The sequence below is a fragment of the Neolamprologus multifasciatus genome, chromosome 1, assembly GCF_963576455.1.
Source record: "Neolamprologus multifasciatus chromosome 1, fNeoMul1.2, whole genome shotgun sequence".
NCBI classification, from domain to species: domain Eukaryota; kingdom Metazoa; phylum Chordata; class Actinopteri; order Cichliformes; family Cichlidae; genus Neolamprologus; species Neolamprologus multifasciatus.
In genome coordinates this window covers 6,232-11,137 of record NC_140439.1, presented here as the reverse complement: position 1 = coordinate 11,137, position 4,906 = coordinate 6,232, and the positions used below count along the sequence as shown (strand labels likewise).

At 40.4% G+C, this 4,906-nt stretch overlaps 1 long non-coding RNA gene across 1 annotated transcript; it reads left to right on the top strand.

The window, feature by feature from the left end:
* The first annotated feature begins 1,520 nt into the window (after window positions 1-1,520).
* On the top strand, window positions 1,521-4,652 carry LOC146525026 (uncharacterized). Its single transcript, XR_014877084.1, has 3 exons — window positions 1,521-2,387; window positions 2,654-2,686; window positions 3,053-4,652. It is a non-coding gene; the product is annotated as an uncharacterized LOC146525026 (long non-coding RNA).
* The last annotated feature ends 254 nt before the right edge of the window (window positions 4,653-4,906 follow it).

The window sequence follows — 4,906 nt, the reverse complement described above, 5'->3', positions numbered from 1 at the left end:
GAGATGTGCACCGTTCGGCTGTCGAAAGCAGAATGAGCTCTCTCTCCTACCTGCATTCCTTTTATACCCTCTGATCAGTAATTTGTTTTGTATCGTCCTTTTTATTAATGCTGTTTTAAATGTCCCTGTCTTCTTATAAATTTAGGTTTTAACTTTGTATGTGTGTATCTAATCGTACTACAATGAATTATATGACATGAATTGAAAAAATACTTTTATTATACTATTTAAATTTATTTATTTATTTATTAATGTTAATGGTCATTTAACATTTAAGATAGATGAATTAATATTTATTCTTTGACATTATAAAAATGAATTTACCATTATTAATTTAACACTATAATTTTTTACCTTTTTTAACAAATCCATCTTAAAATTAGGGTTAGACACAGAGCCAATTTGGGTTATTAGGGGAAGGGGGAAAGGTTAGGGTTAGGGAAAAGGATCATGGGTGGGGTTAGGGTTAGGGTAAGGGTTAGGGTTAGGGGTTAGGGGGTTAGGGGGTTAGGGTTAGGGTTAGGGTAGGGTTAGGGTTAGGGGTTAGGGTTAGGGGTTAGGGTTAGGGTTAGGGGTTAGGGTTAGGGGGTTAGGGTTAGGGTTAGGGGTTAGGGTTAGGGTTAGGGGTTAGAGTTAGGGTTAGGGGTTAGGGGTTAGGGTTAGGTTAGGGGTTAGGGTTAGGGTTAGGGTAGGGTTAGGGTAGGGTTAGGGTTAGGGTTAGGGTAGGGTTAGGGGTTAGGGGTTAGGGGTTAGGGTTAGGGGTTAGGGGTTAGGGTTAGGGTTAGGGGTTAGGGTTAGGGGTTAGGGTTAGGGGTTAGGGGTTGGGGTTAGGGTTAGGGGTTAGGGTTAGGGTTAGGGGGGGTTAGGGTTAGGGTTAGGGGTTAGGGTTAGGGGTTAGGGTTAGGGGTTAGGGTTAGGGTTAGGGTTAGGATTAGGGTTAGGGTTAGGGGTTAGGGTTAGGGTAGGGTTAGGGTTAGAGTTAGGGTAGGGTTAGGGTTAGGGTTAGGACGTGGGTTACGGCCCCGTCCTCCCTGGGGAGGACCGAGGTATGCGCGGTCCTTCCCCCCTGGGCCCCCTCCTCCCCGGTTCCAAGAAGACCAGTCCTGGTCTTGAGATTGGGGTCGATAGGTATTGGCCCGCATACGGGAGCGACCCCTCCTCCCATAGCGGACCTGCTGCCACCCTTCATCAGTCATGATGGAGGGCTGGTTAAGTTTTCAATATTTTTTTGTGTTTTTTGTTTTTGTTAATTTTTTTATATTTTTTTGTTTTTTTGAAAAAACCAAAAAATAAAAAATAAAAAACAAAAACAAAAATAAAACTCTTACAAACTAAAAATACCTCTAAAAAGGTTCAAAATTAATTAAATAATCGTGTGCCGCTGTGGCGACGTTTCGACCTATATTGGTCTTCTTCAGGCCTGGGCACACTCCAAACTAACTAAAATAAGTCTGCTGCAGAAAGAGCGACTGTCTTCGTCGAAGGGCACGAAAGAATGAGCCTGGCCTGCACGCTCACCTCTTAAGTAAGCTCTGGCTCCGCCCCTACGGCTTCTGAAGTTTTTAAACAAAAAGAAAACACCACAGTCTAAATGAATTAAAGAAAACGTTTTTAAACCTTACCAACAAGATTCTAATGAACTAAAACCACACCATATGAAATGATATGAACTAAATGGCGGGTATATAAAGTAAATTTACTATTTACAGAAAAACTTTTTAAACTAAAATATTTACATATTTATATACTTATGTCAAGCATTTATTTATTCACATATTTATTACAGAGTATTTATTCAAACTGTGTGTATATATTGTTATAACCTCTATATCAAAACCCACAAAGGTTATATATTAATATTTAAAATACTTACAATGAAATGTACAAAAACAAAATAAATGGGGGTGGGGGAAGGGAAAGGGACTAGGGTTAGGAATAGGAGTAGGGAAGGGGATTAGGGTAAGGATATAGGACAAGGGTTGGGACAATGGGTTAGGGTTAGGGCTAGGAGTGGGAAGGTGGTTAGGGTTAGGGTAAGGAAACAGGATAGGGGATAGGAGTGTGGAATAGGGTTAGGATTAGGAATAGGGGAAGGGGATTTGAAATGGGGAAGGGAATTAGGGTTAGGATAAGGGAAAAGGGTTGGGGTTAGGGTTAGGGTTAGGGGGTTAGGGTTAGGGTTAGGGGTTAGGGTTAGGGGTTAGGGTTAGGGGGTTAGGGTTAGGGTTAGGGGGTTAGGGTTAGGGTTAGGGGGGGTTAGGGTTAGGGGTTAGGGTTAGGGTTAGGGTAGGGTTAGGGTTAGGGTTAGGATTAGGGTTAGGGTTAGGGTTAGGGGTTAGGGTTAGGGGTTAGGGTTAGGGTAGGGTTAGGGTTAGGGTAGGGTTAGGGTTAGGGGTTAGGGTAAGGGTTAGGGTTAGGGGTTAGGGTAAGGGTTAGGGTTAGGGTTAGGGGTTAGGGTTAGGGTTAGGGGTTAGGGGTTAGGGTTAGGGGTTAGGGTTAGGGGTAGGGGGTTAGGGGGTTAGGGTTAGGGGTTAGGGTTAGGGTTAGGGGTTAGGGTTAGGGGTTAGGGTTAGGGGTTAGGGTTAGGGGTTAGCGGTTAAGGTTAGGGGTTAGGGTTAGGGGGTTAGGGTTAGGGGTTAGGGGTTAGGGTTAGGGGTTAGGGTTAGGGTTAGGGGTTAGGGTTAGGGTTAGGATTAGTGCTGATTTAACACTGGGAAATTTACTGTGTACGATTACATGCATTTGAATGGGGAACTCGTCCGAAACAAAGTATAGGTTTTCATTATGTGAATAACTTGAAAATCTTAGCTCAAACAGCTTCAAAACCTGTTTGCCCAGCACGGGGATCTTGAACTGTATAAGATAACGCCTTAAATATGTGTGTCTGAGTCGTCTATCATAACTTACATCTATATTTAAGGACAAGACTTGACGAAATAAAGCGTTTTTGTACAACTTCATATAAATAGCTGTAAGTTTTGATAGACGACTCAGACACACATATTTAAGGCGTTATCTTATACAGTTCAAGATCCCCGTGCTGGGCAAACAGGTTTTGAAGCTGTTTGAGCTAAGATTTTCAAGTTATTCACATAATGAAAACCTATACTTTGTTTCGGGCGAGTTCCCCATTCAAATGCATGTAATCGTAGGAAACGCACTGTCTTGACGAAATAAAGCGTTTTTGTACAACTTCATATAAATAGCTGTAAGTCTTGATAGAAGAAGCATACACACATATTTAAGGCGTTATCTTATACAGTTCAAGATCCCCGTGCTGGGCAAACAGGTTTTGAAGCTGTTTGAGCTAAGATTTTCAAGTTATTCACATAATGAAAACCTATACTTTGTTTCGGGCGAGTTCCCCATTCAAATGCATGTAATCGTAGGAAACACACTGTCTTGACGAAATAAAGCGTTTTTGTACAACTTCATATAAATAGCTGTAAGTCTTGATAGAAGAAGCACATATTTAAGGCGTTATCTTATACAGTTCAAGATCCCCGTGCTGGGCAAACAGGTTTTGAAGCTGTTTGAGCTAAGATTTTCAAGTTATTCACATAATGAAAACCTATACTTTGTTTCGGGCGAGTTCCCCATTCAAATGCATGTAATCGTAGGAAACGCACTGTCTTGACGAAATAAAGCGTTTTTGTACAACTTCATATAAATAGCTGTAAGTCTTGATAGAAGAAGCATACACACATATTTAAGGCGTTATCTTATACAGTTCAAGATCCCCGTGCTGGGCAAACAGGTTTTGAAGCTGTTTGAGCTAAGATTTTCAAGTTATTCACATAATGAAAACCTATACTTTGTTTCGGGCGAGTTCCCCATTCAAATGCATGTAATCGTAGGAAACGCACTGTCTTGACGAAATAAAGCGTTTTTGTACAACTTCATATAAATAGCTGTAAGTCTTGATAGAAGAAGCATACACACATATTTAAGGCGTTATCTTATACAGTTCAAGATCCCCGTGCTGGGCAAACAGGTTTTGAAGCTGTTTGAGCTAAGATTTTCAAGTTATTCACATAATGAAAACCTATACTTTGTTTCGGGCGAGTTCCCCATTCAAATGCATGTGATCGTAGGAAACGCACTGTCTTGACGAAATAAAGCGTTTATACAACTTCATATAAATAGCTGTAAGTTTTGATAGAAGACTCAGACACACATATTTAAGGCGTTATCTTATACAGTTCAAGATCCCCGTGCTGGGCAAACAGGTTTTGAAGCTGTTTGAGCTAAGATTTTCAAGTTATTCACATAATGAAAACCTATACTTTGTTTCGGGCGAGTTCCCCATTCAAATGCATGTGATCGTAGGAAACGCACTGTCTTGACGAAATAAAGCGTTTATACAACTTCATATAAATAGCTGTAAGTTTTGATAGAAGACTCAGACACACATATTTAAGGCGTTATCTTATACAGTTCAAGATCCCCGTGCTGGGCAAACAGGTTTTGAAGCTGTTTGAGCTAAGATTTTCAAGTTATTCACATAATGAAAACCTATACTTTGTTTCGGGCGAGTTCCCCATTCAAATGCATGTAATCGTAGGAAACGCACTGTCTTGACGAAATGAATTGTTTATACAACTTCATATAAATAGCTGTAAGTTTTGATAGACGACTCAGACACACATATTTAAGGCGTTATCTTATACAGTTCAAGAGTTCCCCATTTAAATGCATGTAATCGTAGGAAACGCACTGTCTTGACGAAATGAATTGTTTATACAACTTCATATAAATAGCTGTAAGTTTTGATAGACGACTCAGACACACATATTTAAGGCGTTATCTTATACAGTTCAAGATCCCCGTGCTGGGCAAACAGGTTTTGAAGCTGTTTGAGCTAAGATTTTCAAGTTATTCACATAATGAAAACCTATACTTTGTT